A 16,483-nucleotide genomic window follows, 5' to 3' on the forward strand; every position below is an offset into this window, starting at 1 on the left:
GGTCTTAGATACCGTCCCATGGGCGAAACGAGGTTATTCTTACGTGGAACGGAGTTTAGATTCTAGACAATAAAAATAAGAAGGAAATATGAACAAAGTGGATAGAGAAAAATTTGCAGAGTCACACTTTCTCTATGTCATTTCATAGATGCTTAGCTCATGTTATAAAGGTTTCTATTACTTTACTCTAACTTGGCAGCATAACATGTATTTAAGTAACGCAGAAAACTTCAAAAGCAAGTAACTCAAAAGTCTCTTGAGTATCTGATCCCTGTATGGAAGGTGATTTGTAAACAGGAAGGAGCATAATACATCTCCTAACACTTTGATTGAAATCTGCAACCGAGTTTGTTCATTCTGATTATGAATGAATAGACATATTCCATGCTTCTCACCTAAGCTTTTCAAGTTCACCTAATTTCAAGAAGTACACATTAACTTCTACGAATCGAGTGTCACTACAAAATTTACTCTTCCCTGTCAAACTATACCTCCTTATCATACAATATCTATCTCGTAAACTTCCTCACAACATTCCCCCCCCCCGTAGACGTTCCCACTATCGCGCAATCCTTTTATCATTCCCATGCATAGAATATACTGGTCCAAATCCTCGGTCAAAGCCACGGAAAAGCTATGAATATCGAGTGCAATATTACATTACAGAATATCCTCAGCATTCGACAGTCATCGTAGATCGTGCCGCTTAGCCGTTAGAAGTCGCGGATAATACAAAATCGTGCATACGAAAAATCACCGCGTATTCTTCACCGACGAACGCCACGATTTTTGCGCGGTAGAGGGATCCTCGAAGTCTTCGGTCGGCCCTGAGAATCGGTGAACAGCGATCGATTCCGATCACGTGCGACCGTTTCTTCGCGTTAAAATCACCACGATTCGTCTTTGTAGCCGCTCCACCCGGAACACACCGCGTGGAATCGTGTCCTAGCTGACTCAAAGAATTTGCAAGGATTTCCTTCCGGGAGTTCACCAAGTTCCCTGCGACGTGCCGCATCAGCGGGGGACCGGTGACCTGGATCTCAACCTCATTACACAGGATCCTCCAGGAGGAGCTCTAGGGAAGAAGTAATTTAATAACAACAGCTTAACTATAAAGTATTATCAGTTATACGTAATGACTCTCTGGAGTGCTGTCGTGACTCACTAATGTGACAGGTGTTTGAAGAAGGAGATGAGGCAATAGGTATCTACATCTAATTGGTACCGTCCCAAATACCACAATTTTTTGTTTGAATTTCGCGGGGTTGTATATCTCACTTATTCTTGGTCGCGATGGTAGGGTCGAGGGGAGGGTGGGAACGTTGACTTCGTAAAGTTACGGAGAAACCTCGTTGAAAGTGCAAGGTGACATCAGATAAATGTGTTTTAATAATAAGGAAAACTTTAATAACAAATTTGAACTTGAGAATGAGTTGTGTTACTAGCGTTAGGATGTGATATCGCGTTGTATTTATTTCATTAATGGGTTTAGTCAGATTTCAGAGAAAATAAATAGGTCGTTTAGCGTTAGTACATTTTTTATTTAGCCTTCAATTAGGTTTAAGATCTAAATTTCTTACTATATGGAGTTTTAAACACTCATGCAAGACGTAAGTCCATAATAGCAGAGTGCAAATGTCTGGGCAAGCTTATGAAAGCAGTAAATTACGTAATAACCTGTTACCTTAATGAATGGCTCTACTATATGAAGGAGATAATTAAATCTGCTTAAATTCTACTAAAAAAATAGATTTTACAAACGTAGGCTAAAAGAGACTTAATGTTTATTGTGGATATTATTAGCTTCCAAATAAAGTGTTGCCATCTATTTCTATCTTTCACATTTGGATTATAGAAGTACTATAAATAGAAATGAGTCTTTTAGACACTGGTGGTATAGATAATAAAATTCTCCTATCTTTTGCATACTCATAAACTACTTTTAATTACTTTTCACCATATTTGTATAGACACATCAATTTTTCCGAGGATCAATAAACACTCGCGTGGGGTGCTGCGAGTGTCACGATTTTTCGATGACAAATTTATGGCGCACTGATCACTTTGAAAACTCCACGACTCACACGCAACAAATGTCACTTGCTTGTACACGGTTATTAAATCGAGTGTTCGAACGATCGGAAGCTTTGACTACTCTGGGGGCTGAATGGCGGCCATGGTGTTTGATCGTAAAACGACACTTCGGTGAATTCCGTTCGTACGCAATACGAGTGATTTCGCGATATGAAAACCGTTTCTATTTTGGGGAAATCGGATTGCGTGAATCCTATGATTATGGACTGTCGGTATTGATAAAATATGGGATAGAGCACCGTAACTTTCAATTTTATCTAATTATTAAACAATTTAGTCCATTAGAGTTTTATTGACAAGTAGAGTGCGGGAGTCTAGCCAAATTTCCACTTCCGGTGTTTTATTTAGCTAAACTGACGAAGGAAATATTTATATCGCTAATTAACGGATGAACATTATTAATACTGCGGTCAACAGCGTTGAACAGGGATTAAATTAAATTCTACAATATACGAATATGTATAATATTGTGTATGCAACAGTAATAGCCGTTATTGCATCGGTAATCTGCATTCATATTAACCAATTGCTATAATGTCTGTTACTTGGAACTGTTTTGTAACACATTCCTATTTCCCTAGGAAAAATGAAAAACAATAAGAAATACTATTTTAACGTGATGATGGATGGAAGAACATGGTAGATACACCATTTGCTTTTAAGGGATTTTATCAGGGTCGTTATCAATATCAATTCGAAATTAGTGATTGAAAGGGGAGGATTAAAGATTCGATGTGCGCCTGGAAACGGCGTAATCACCAGATGCGCCTGGATTCCACGTAGTAATTAATTATTCCCAAGCAATCTAATGATCAACGAAAAGGAATCTGGCTCTGCAATGAATATCCGGCTGTTTGCTAGAACTATTGCGAGCTCCAGAAAAGGAAAGGATTAAAATCGCCGAAGAAACCGTTGAAATCTAGGGGAGACGTTAATTACTCTAGGGAAAATATTCACGACTCCTGGCAATGGGAAGATCGAATTCTTCAATTAATTCTTGTTTGCCTTCGGGCCATTACCATTATAATGACTCTGTTATTGGATAGGATATTTTTATGAAAGTTCCAATCTAAATCAAATCATCTGAATTCTTAATGTGCTTTTTTCTAAAAAATGCTGTTATTAACCAGCTGTGCCATTTTTTCATCAGATACACGATAATTAAGTCGTACTCAATCGTACGCGTATCTGGCCAATCTTCAGACTCGATTGTCTTGAAAACGAAGTCTCGAACAAAAAAATTTTAGAAAATTTTAGAGACTGTTGCGGAATGATGTATTTATTAGGAGTATTTTACTCATTACACCGGCGATTATCCGAACTATCGAACGACTGGTCGTCCGGTGCAGCTGGTATGATGACCGACACCACTCGAGGCTAGATGGAGGATGCAAATTCCTTAATCGTTTGGGGGAAAGTTCCGCGGGCGAGGCACCGGCCGTGGGACCGTGAAATCGCATCGCTTCGGTAGCGCTCAGTGACATCGAACTTTCGCAACTTTGTTCAGATTGCCCAAACGGCCGATTCGCAAATGCCACCGTATTACCACCGTATTCGCCGGTGAACAGGTTAATTTCTCGGAAAGTTAAGTGGGTATTCTAGTCTAATTCTTTAGACTGCTCTTGGGAGATTTTATTACAAGGAAACTATACGACTTTTCGATATCAGCATCTTTCACCCTTTTTATATTTTAAGAACATTCAGAGTTCTTTGTTCCAAACAGAATTGTCTATAATTGATCATACAGTAGACGAAGGGATGATTCTCCATGAGAAATGTAAACTAACTTTCGTAGCCTTATGTATCCTACATCTCCTTTCAGTTATAACTAGACTACGGATTCTTATGCAAACATATATTCTTGTAGGCTACTTTACGGAAATTGGAATCCAAGAAGAATTTATTCTAATCATTAAAGGTTCTAATTAAAATAAAAACCTCATTCATTTTTATTACACACCGTATAGTACAGAATTTCAGATAATCGTGCATTCTATAAATCCATAAAATCTGCAGTCTAGTTATAATAAACTATATAAACCACAACAATTTTCCCGTTTCACTCAATTATTCATCTAAAATCAACCCAATACGCGAATACCTGAAAAAACCACGATGATCGTGCAACGTTGGTAGCGTTTACCCGTAAGCGCTTTACCCGTACCGCGTTAGCAGTATCCCAGGGAATCAATATCATCGTTCAGTCTGGGAAGTTCTCGTAATCTCGAGGTTCGATCTTTAATTCAACGTCCCTCCATGGCAGAGCAAACAACGCGTAAATAATCGATGCCAGTTCCAGCGGGTTGCCATTCTTACGGTGTATCGAGCCTGCCGGGGACAATGTCAAGAAGGGCCGCACACACGCGACATGCGCGTAATCATTAATGCAAATGAGAGGTGGGTGGGGGGATAAGGGGAAGCATCCGATCCCGAGGAAGACAGGCTCGAACTAACCCGGGGATCTATACGGCGAGTCATGCGACGCATTAGCCCCCTTTAAGTCGAAAACTATCGTACGCTCGATGTCCCTGTACACACACCTTGTGTCTCTCCTCTTCGCCTGGGCGAAGCAGTTGTCGCTCCGATGACGCTCGAACTTACGCGATTAGATCGTGTTTAACGCACGAACTTGGACCAGAAGCTCGCTTGGGCAGGCTGTCCTCGGAATTTCCGATACTGACCTCGTTCCCCCAACCATGACTGGAGGATGAACGTGGTGACAGGTCTTGGGAGGTGTTTTGGGGAACGACAGGGAATACAGTAGAACTACATTTATCTGAATCCGTCAAAATATTTTATATACAGGGTACGGCATCTAAGTTGACAGATGGAAAAATCATAAAAATAAAACATTTCATAAGAAAGTATTTTAGACAAAAGTTGTTTGGTTTTGAGGGGGAAAGAGAATGATGTTATTTATTTTTAATCTGGTAAACGTGTTTTGAAGATTCTACATACGAAACTAAGGAAAAATTCAGGAATGACGATATTATGTCCGAGGCTTCGTTATCGAGTTATGTGTTGTTGAAAATACGGATAAAATGCGCATAAAATACGTCTAGTGCGACGAATTATTCCACTTGGAATTTTTTATTTCAACGGGCATCACTCGTATTGACAGTAGATGGCAGGAGAGGCTTGTAAAACTACACTAAGACACTTTCCATGTTACGATTGGGTAGAATTTGTTCAGTACTAATTGGCGTAGAAGTTGAAATTATATTACTGACAACAAGTTGTTTATTGTCACTAACATTAAATTCAGCTTACTAACACTCCACAGAATCCGTGAAAAGTACAACCCTCGATGTGTCCATAAAGCCCAAATCAATCCCATCGATTTCCACCCCCGGAACGGTAATTTCCTAACGTGTTCCCTTGCCCACGTCGGCACTGATTGCGATCATTTTGTCCTTCCCAAACAGCAAACGTTTCCGATCCCAGCGTCGCTATCAAAGATCACACACGTCGCGTTACAAACTCCATACTCCCACTTTTTTTCTAGTGGATTTCAAAGCGTCGTTTCTCGTCCTCGCGTCGAATAACACCCATCCTTCACAAAATATCTAAACGCTTTTGAAATGGGAAAGCAGTAATATATTTATGTTCTTCGTTCAATTTTAAAATAATAAAACATATTAATTCAAGAATGATTAATTACCGTTTTTTTTAAAGCCTGCACATCTAAATTTTGATTTTGGACCACTGTGCGACGAGTTTGATCTCTCCCATCTGATATAAATATAAAATACGAAAGTGATTCTTCAAAAGAAATTTCGTATTTAAAGATTTTGGCCAGGATTTTTTAATTCTGCACCACTCTGCGATACCTTGCATACGGCTTCAGGGACGATGTAAAATGTAGTACGATCGACGATGTTCTTCGTGCTCACGGTATCGCGATCGGTCGAACAGCGTCACGTCGAATCCATCAATGTCAGGAATGCGAATCAGCGTTGAAATTCTACGGAACGCGGAAAAAAATTCTCGGTTCCTTTGAGGGCGGGACCAACAGAACCAGTCGCGATATCCGAATCCGGGCCGGTCCGCGGGGATATACATATATGGACTACTCTTCGTCGTGTTCGCCATTGTGGCGTCTGATCGATAAGCGATTGCTGGAGCTGATTGATGGAGATCGAGTCGCGTTCAACTGGGGCTCGAGGTGCGTGAAATTAATCGAACGTCGCGAGTACGCGATGACTGACGAGTCCTTTTCTACGGATTCTGTTCATTTGTTTGGAACATTCTTTCTCGTTGCTGTGCTGGTGGAGTGGAATTTTGTTTACAGACTGGAAGCAGAGTTTAATCCTTTGAGTGCAGAGTACGTCTGATTTGGATGTTTAGTGTGGGGGTAGCTGGTTCATGATTTCTATTGTACAAGGTGTGATTAAACAGTTCGGGAAATTTATGTAGAAATCATTTATTATTAAGCATAACAGTAATTCTATGAGATCTTCGTGAAGGTAATCTCCTTCTGCTGTTATACACCTTTGAAATCTTTTTGTTTTTTCTTATCCAACATATGTATATTTCAATACTTCCTACGATCTCGTATTATACAAAATTATTTGCAAATTATTGTATACGATATATTGTATGAATTTTCCATTATGTGGGTTACTGAAATTTCATTCAGTGACACAATGTCTGACGGAAACATTACGCTGGATGCATACGGTGGTGCATGAAGTATACATACAGAATCGCCATTCGTGGAATAATTTAGAGTCCAATAAGACTGTCGGGTATTAACACTATGAGATGATACAAATAATGCTTTCCTTGCCACAACGGAAATTGTTATCCAAGATAAAATCAGTTGTGGGAATATATAATAAATGTTTCATCGACGATAATGCGATCAATGTAGTAATAAAGGGTACTAAAATTATTATCTAGGTCGGGCTTACGAGTCCAAGTCAGCAGTGAGTAATTACATTATTCATCATTCTGCGAGGTGATCATTCCCTTCTGACGTTCCAACGTATATCCCATTAAGAAATCAAGAATAATTGATCAGGCAATTTAATATGATTCCATCATGTCACGAGAAAATCAACTACCAATCCTTCTATTAAGACAAGGGAATTAAAATAGCGTCGTCGACGTGGTTGCCGTGGAAGTAAATTAGAAAATAAAATATTATTAATAGGAGTACCCGCGATTTATGTCAAAGAAGTTCGCGAAGACTCAGAACGAAGTACTCGTTAAGTGAAAACACATTATAGTGGTCAGACATCGGTTGGATGAGAAAGATGTGAACAAGGAGAAAGGAAGAAAGTGGTAAAGGAAAAATGTGACGGCGTGGAGTGGCATAAATTCCGTTTAAGAGTGGATGAACGACGGAGGAAGGAGTGAAAAGAGAAACACAGTGATTCATAGCTTGTCTGGGCGAGGCTTTATAAGAAATAAAATTCGTAATTTGTCTCTGAGATGTAAAAAGTGTTTCTGTGTCCTGAAAAATATTGCAGAGCATCTGTCACATTATTTCCTGACACTTTTTTTATATAATAAAGAAATAAAAGTCCTTTCAAAACGACTCACTTTGATCATTAGAATTACTTCTTTCTGTACTTGTGAATTGTTAAACATTTTCTGAGACATCTTCAAATTCACTTAATTGTTACTTGCTAATATTGTTTCTTTTTTAAACCAGCCGACGATCATAAATTTTAATCGACTGTATTGGATAACTCAATAGTGGGAAGAATAACTTAATTTTCACCGCAAAATGTTTCCATTGAGTCCATAATAAGGTGAAATGGAACTGCGAGGGAAATGTAGAACAAAGTACTTTTTTGCACTGAGCTTCTGATTATGAATATCCAGTTCGTAACAGGAATGCATTTTTCCAGTGGCTCGTCTGCTCTCCCCCGTAACACGTAGCTTTATGTAATTAACGTAATGAAACTGGATTCTGTTTTTGCTGACTATTTAGGATAGAATATATTAACGGGCTTGTAATTAACGTCGGCTACATGGAGCATACATGGTGAAATTTTTCGGAGCTTTTGATATCAGTTAATAATTTAGGTACATCGTACTTAAAAGCTCGTTAATAAATATTATAGCGCTGAACGTAAGGTGGGTGAAGGGGTTTGAAACACGAAACAAAATAGGAGGTAAAAAAAAACATTTTAAACGAATATTTTTTACATTGATAATCGTAATTGCAGCCAGAAATAAACTTGAAGGTGTACGAATTTCCTTTATAAATGATGCTGTATTCATATATTCTGGCATTGATTTAATTTGTAATATACATATATCTCTCGTTTTAATCAGTATGCTTTTAATTAAAGCGTAAATATGATGCTGCTGACAGATTATGCATTCAATACATTAAGATAAAATAAAAAAGTATCATAATACTTTTAATCATCGAAACAGAAGAAATGTGATGTACATAGAAAATATTATGGAAGTAAATAGAAAAAGAGCTGATAAATATTACGTGTTTTTTTTACACTACCGTGAACTAACGAAACAGACTTTTGTACGAATCCACTTGGAGCTGTTAAGAAGAGTCGTCGAGATTAACCTTCGCGGTGTGCCTTAACTGGTATAATTTAACACACTTATTGATTTTATTTAGGTATTATATTCTTGTAGAATATCTTTCTTTCTGTGAACTATTACTTTCGTCAACGTTCATACTACGCACTAAAATACCGGTTCTCGTCCGATCACCGAAGTCAAGAGGCGTTGGGCGTGGTTAGTACTTGGATGGGTGACCGCCTGGGAATACCGCGTAATGTTGGCACAATTTTTTTTTCATTTCATGGAATGAAAAATTGAATGATGCAATAACAAAAATTTTGAAATAATTTTAAGTTCGAAAAGTCTCCAAACAGTTAGTGGAAGTGAAGTTGATCGTTAATGTCTCAACGTTAGCTTCTCGTTCAACTTTCACAAAGTTGGCACCCTCTGTTTAACAAACCGAAAACCGTGTAAACCAATGTTCTCGTAATTCCTGTTTCTAAACTTCTCGAACCGCATGGATCTTGAACAAATGAATGACGTGAAACATTAATATGCATATTAAACCGCAGCATATAACTAAAAAGAAATTCTTTTCTGTAGAAGATCTACCATTTTGGTCTCACATTCCGATACTAACGCGCAGGACAATGATCAGCTACTTCACATCATAATAACGGTACCCTCTGTTCATTTATGGTAGCCAAATAGCACGCACAACATAAGACCGGCTTTTAGTAAAACGTTGACCTTCCGATTCTACTTCCGTTGCAGCGTGCCACCCCTTCTCCTGCTTAACACCGAATATTAGGTTTCACCTGGTTGGGTTTTGTTTCAGCTGTCTAGTTTCATTAGCCCCGAAGGAGCCCCTCCATCCCCTTTAGATTCCGAAACGGTATTACCTTCGAGTTGTATTTTAATAGAAGTCAGTTTACGTCGAAACGGGGCGGAAGTGGCTCGAGCCTGCCTCGTTCTCGAGAATTTCAGCTACTTGAACGTTAATGGAAGGATCGTGCGCGGTCAGAAGAAGAAGGAAATACATTTTGATGCAGCAGATCGATATAATTATATTTCGCCTCTCGCCTGTAAATATTCGGAATTAATAAAACATGTCACAGGCGTAACATCGACACGGTTCGTCGATGTGTCGATTGTAGTCGAAGCGACATCTTTGAAACGGAGCCTATTATTCTGGTCTGTTGCGAAATAATTCGGTCCTCGAAGGTAAATCCAGTTACTTTTCGAGTGTCAATGTTATACAAGTGTTTCAATTTGATAAATACAGGGGGTGTCAGGTCGTGTAATACAACCGGTCAGGAGGTTATTCTAGATGGAAAATCAAATCGAAAATATAGAATAAAAGTTTTTCTTACGATACTTCATTGCTCAGATAATCGAATCTTGAAAGTGTAGTGGATACGCGAGCAACTGAACAAAAGTTGGCTAGCACTATTTATTGCTGTCCGTTTCTACTTATTATCACCACGAACATAGGCATTAACGTCGACAATATTTTTCTTGAAAATGAAGTCTCGTACAAAAAAAATGTATTCTTACATATGTTTATTCTACCCAACACTGTATAGTACAATACATTGCTATACTAAAAATAAGGGCAAATCTCTTATGACTCATCTTGAAGTGGATTCACTTAATAAATAGACAATCACGCAAAGAGGAATTACTACCAACAAATGTGACAAATTTTGATTGAATTCACACTGAAGGAGGCCGTTCATTCAATCACAGTCTTCAAGTGTCAAACAATCGATTCGAAAAGAAACATTCCTTTCTTCCATTTCGTTAAAAATCTTCTTTCACAAGGCTTGAAATTCAACAAAAGCCGGGCATATAGGAGACACAGTGCAGTGTGCCTCTGCAAGATTATTTTCGTAGCACGAGCCATTGTCTGAAGCAGCTCTGATTTTATCAGTGGTCCACTCTACCCCCTTAGTCCTCGACGATGTCTCAGGCGGTGGTAGCGGTCGGCGAACAAGGCTCCTCGAAAGCTCGGTCTTGTTTCATCAGATTCACTGGGACACAAGTTGCTAGCCGTGCAACCCCATGTATCACATCTTAGAGGGAACAATCGATTTCTTATTACCTTTGATTTTCCACATAGCTAGCAAACGACAGTAATAAGTAATCACAGCATCAGGAAGTGGTCATCATCTATCGTGGCTAGGCCTAGATAAGAACTTGGAATGGGACTTTAAATGATTTCATTTAGGTACGACTATCGTACTATTTTCTCCTTTCTGTGAGCTGATATTTTCGTCAACGTTCATACTACGCTCTAAAATACCGGTTCTCGTCCGATCACCGAAGTCAAGAGGCGTTGGGCGTGGTTAGTACTTGGATGGGTGACCACCTGGGAATACTACGTAATGTTGACACTATTTTTTTATTTCATGAGATAAGAAATTAAATAATGTTCAGGTCAAAGAATCTGCAAAAGCAGAAAAATCTGGTCGAACGATAGGTATAATTGCTCCATTTTTATCTAACTTTCAGAAAATTAAAAACTTAACAAAACGAAAACTGTGTAACCTACATTTTTCGCAATACCCATTTTTAATCTCCTCTAATTTCATGGACCTTGACCAATCTAAAAAAATTTTATTCCACAGTTTCGACTTACTTGTCCATCTAGAATGACCTGCAGTCCGGTCGTACCAGCCATCCTGCCTACCCATGTGCAATCCATAAACTAAATAATCCTCTCCGACAAATTTTTTTCGTCAGGAAAACGGACCAATATTTATTTCACCGACACTGACGGACGTTCACGCCCCCGGCAGACCATAAACCGTCCAGTTTTCCTCGAACCGGTTCATTGATCTCATCCCCCGCGGCAGAAGAAACACGGTCGTTAGTTTGTATCGAAAGGATGCTCCGCGGCTCTTCGTACGCGCGAAATTCGAGGCGGTTTCGCCACCCCTACCCCGAGTATATAAAATGCTGTTGTTCGTTCCGACGTTTTTTTTTCTGCTTTGGCCGCCCGTATTGGAGTTCGCGTGAATGTTAAAAGGAGTGTATGTGCATGTAGGGGAAAAAAGCGAAGCCAGGGAGAGGTTCGCCGGCTGGAAAAATAAAAAATGGAAACGCTTTTAGAGAGCGTTCTCGAGCGGTGCCGGTCCGTCCCAAACGCAATTAACGCCGTCGCGTTAATTCGTCGTTGTACCTCGAACGAATTGTTTTCCCTGGAAGCTACTGAAAAACCGACGTTGCTCATTCAACCGACTACGGGGCGAAATAAATGTACACCTCCAAAACCGTGTCAGCTCCCTTCGTACTCTCTGTGGCTCGACTCTCTTTATAATTTCGGGGCCGGGAAGAAACGGGATTTTTGTGGCTTCATGTGTGTATTCGGTGGAACATTTGAGCATGATTTTAATTGGAATATCCGACGATTGGTGGTGAGAATCTTGCTTCATTAAAACAGTGCTGTCAGATTTCTCTGCTCGGCGATTAAATTGCTTGTGTGAAGTTATATGTCAGTTTGTTGGTAGTTGAACGTATTAACATGTTGATGCACATATGCGTCACCGACAGTGGCTTAAGCTGTCGTAAACGAGAATTGAGCGCCAGCATGTTAAATCACTGTCAATTTGTTGTAGCGTGGTTGTGGTTACTCTGTGGAGATAGGTAACATTTTTGTCTAGAATATTTAAATAAGGAATGATACTAGAAAGTGTTTCAATTCACTATTTATTGACTTGATAACAAAATTCGTCTTATTATGCAAGATAAGAGTTTATTGTGAGTAACTAAAGCTTGACTAGATAATTGTTACGGGCAGTCATAAATTCCTATCCAATTTAAGTTATCTTCTTTTACCGATTGCTTACTTTAACTATGTAATATTGTTCCTTTATCGATCATTTTTCTTAAGTCATTGTTTATTGAAGTGATTGCTTTAAACAGCTGAATTTACAAATTCTATTTACCGATTTTCTATTTAAATTAGACAAAAACTGATAATTTACCTTAGTATTTCAGAAAGTCAAGGTACACCTCAATTTTGTAAGAGAAGAAAGTCTCTTTAAATACATATTTAATAACGATCATGCTTCATCTTACATCCTTTTCTTACAAACAAACCATTGCTGTATACTTTACAAGTGTAGCACAATACCGCAAGTAGTATTAGCCTTCATCGTTCCGCCCGGTAGTAAGTAGTATAGTTCGCATTTGATCAGACACGGAGTATCATTGTACTGAGCACCTCATCAATATTTTACGTCCCTCAAATACTTAATTTTTTCCAAACTATTTTAAAGCTTCTAACCGTTCACCAAGTACAATTTTCACGTTGCAGATTAAATAAATTCGTTCCCATTAGAAAGCCCTGAAAACACTTCTCTTCCGTAAATCAACCCTTCTGACGAAACAGGATCGACCCTCTCCCCGATTAAATACTCGATCTCCAGAATTCGTTCGATCGTTGGAAAAACAGCTGCCTCGAAGTTTGCAATAGCACGAAAAACGAAGGAAAAATCGTGCATGGAGGAAGTGGTGCAGGTGAGAGAAGAGGTAAAAAAGAATTTCGCTGGCGTGCACACGGTATGCTTTTCGCGTGGTGAAACGGTAGCGCATCCGTTCGCAGCGCATGTATATGCGAAACATCCTTCTGCAACCTGGGTGATATCGAGTACCGGTTCAAAGAACACCACGGAATCAGATTCGAAAACGAAACACACGCTGGAAAGTTCCGCTTCCTCCCCGCCTCGTCCCCTGGAACTTTGTTAATTTCGTTGCACGGTGGCCCTTTAACCTTTCCTCTGTAATGCAACATTTTCGACCTTTTAATGTTTCGTGAACTCGAGAAATTTTCCATCCTTTCTGTTGGAGTTTTTTGCTTCGATCGCTAAAAGTCTTCTTCACGCTCTTTGTTGGTATTTGAGGCAATTAAATCGGCATATGGGTTACTTTAAACCTGTGAACTGAGGTGTTGCCATGTGTAGTATCCACAGGATACTGTTAGGAAGATCTAAGAATGATTGTGGTAATGGGGTGAGTGTTTAGAACAGTAGTCTTGGTCGTTTATGATAGGGAAGTGGTTTTGAGATTTTAAGAGAGGACCGTATGAGTCGATATTAACTGATTCTAGTAGAGGGGTAAGTGGAAGACAGAAAATTTGAAGAATTAAATTCACTCGTTTGGAGAAATGTGTATTTCGTAGTGAAGCTTGAAAGTTATTGTATTGAAAACTTTTAGTCTGTCGAGTTGGTATTTAATTCTTCAATTGGCGCTCCAAATATGAATATAAAAAAGTCCTAAAGGTATTATGGGATAACCTTTACAAGATCTGACAGTAGAGTTTCCGGACTGCAGCAATAAAAGAACATATATGTATATCTCAGATGAAAAACTTTTATACAGGGTGTCCCTGCTGAAGTAGGCTGATCTAAATATCTCCTTCCTTTGAATGTTCAGGTCATTCATTTCAATAACAATCCCATAGTTGATATCCATCGATTCATAACACTTTGTAGTTCGGCAGAAATGAACGAAATTTCGATTTTTATGACATACCGTCTACATATTCATGAATCTTCATGAGGACTTTTGCAGTCTACTAATAACCTCAACAAGCCTTAGTTCATAAAACCTTTAGATCCATAAAAAGGAGCGTCTCACTCCCGAGATCTCTCGATGTCGCGAAGCAAAAGACGTTTCGCAAATTCCTCAATTACCGTTCGCCGGATAAATTCCTCAAGCGCCGAGGATCCCGTTACACTCGAAGCCTCTGCCGCGATGAAATCCCTGCAAACAAAAATTCATTACTTTCCCCGGACGAGGAGCTCTCTGTCTCGATCGTTCTCTCTATCTTTCCCATGTCACTTGGACATTCTTTCCCGACAAAATTGCAGCGTCACGGAGGTTCGCGTCGCGGTGGAGAGCACACGAGACACGAAGGAAAGGAGCGATTGCCTCGGAGTGCCGTTCGCGTGCACGAGGATATGCACGGAAGAAAAGGACCCTCTGGAACCGAGAAAATCCCTCGCGCTTAATACCCGAACAATGCGTACGCTGTTTACCAGCCGAATATATCCGACAATGGGAACTTTATCCGGGCCGTAGAGCTGTGAGCACAGCGGACTCGACGGTTCCCTCCAGCGAAAGAGCCCTTTCTGGAACCGCCAACGTCTTTCGGGGCTGGGCGTCTCGCGTTCGTTGCAATTCCACTCGTTGGCCTCCGCATACCGTCTCATATTGCTCCATATTACCCTCGTATTATACACGAGGCTGAACTGAAGACCGCGAGAACGTCTTCTTCTAGTTCCTACGCTTCTTCGTGTCCTCTCGCTTCCTTCTTTCTGGTATGCTGGCTACGATGTGCATCCTTGGGAATCAATTGGACGATCTTCCGTTATCGTTTCCGTGTGAGAATGAGTGGAATTTTGTGTTGTGTTTGTTTGAAGTATGGAGAACTTGTGATAACCTTTTTGAAGATGGAGTGAGATATAGAGTAGAAGGTAGCAATTTGGTATCATCGATTTGTAAATTTTAGTCTGAATATAGGTTCACGTGGTTGTTTGATTTTATAATAGTTTAAAAATGTTTAGTGCGATATAAATATATTATTGGTACATTTATTCGTTATTGAACGACCATTGGCTTTTTCGATAAATGAAAGAGAGACGGTGGGAAAGAGCCATTTGTACGGAATATTTTGTAACTGGTGGAACAAATACTTGAAACGGGTTTTTAACTTTCCGCTATCAAAGTTTAATAATTTTTTTAAGTGGAATTGTGCACAGTATCGATTGCGGCTATGAAAATACATAAGTGCTCTTAAAAAAATAAAATTACCTGTCGTGTGCCCTGGGCACGTTTACCCACAAAATAGTTACCGATATCAAAATATGTACAAAAACTATACAAAACGATTCACCTTTTGTTTGCAATATTTTTCGGTGTCATTCGGCAGTTTCAAATATATTCAGGGGGATCGATTATATTGGATATCCTGCATGTTGTATGTTAATACCTCTGGCAAAATGTAAATGAATGTACATGCTCACTGTAGCAATTATTTAAACACGTACTGGAAATGAAAAATACTGTTTTATGAATATTAAGGGAATAGAGTAGCAGAATTAATAACAGTGAAGTGAATATTAAGAGATAATAAATATTCTTGTGTCTGTAATTAAATACATAACCTATAATTCGTTGAAATATAAAAATGACAAAAAATTGTAAAAATAAAATAACAAACTATGGTAATAACTTTAATTCTCTGAACAAAACAGATGACAATAATAATTCTGTAAAACTTCTTTTTAACATTTGGAAGTAACTGAATACTTTCACCTACAACTGCTTACATTTCTTCTTCAATAATCTGCGAATCAATAGAGATACTAATGTCTATATTACCATATCATTTAATTAAAGATCACATTTTCACCATCAGTGGCATCACTTGTTTACATTCAACACGTTAGTAATTTCAACAACAAACGTTTAGTTCATCCAATCACATACATTTTGCCAGCGATTGAATATACATGAACCAATACTTCTATTTTATCCGGTATTCCAGTAAAACTTGATTGTTTTCCTCTCCCATCACCCGTGTCAACCGTCGAAATGGGAAGAATAAAATGAGAAACAAAATTGCCAAGTGACCAAGCAGGATGACATTTCGCGAGAATTTGGTTAGTAAAAGGAACGCAGTGCCACTTCACCAGAATGTCGTTGCTAAAAGGAACACGGTGTCATTTCGTCAGAATTTGGTTACTAGAAGGAACGTCTGGGTGCCATTTCTCGACGTCGATCCCTCTCGCCACCGGTCAATTTCAGGACAGAAGGCTTCTGTGGAAAACAGGGAACGTTCGCCAGGACGCGCCGTGAAACGACGCGAAGCCTTTCATCACGGCGAAAGGGAGACGGG

This window comes from Dufourea novaeangliae, unplaced genomic scaffold, assembly GCF_001272555.1.
Source record: "Dufourea novaeangliae isolate 0120121106 unplaced genomic scaffold, ASM127255v1 scaffold16, whole genome shotgun sequence".
NCBI classification, from domain to species: domain Eukaryota; kingdom Metazoa; phylum Arthropoda; class Insecta; order Hymenoptera; family Halictidae; genus Dufourea; species Dufourea novaeangliae.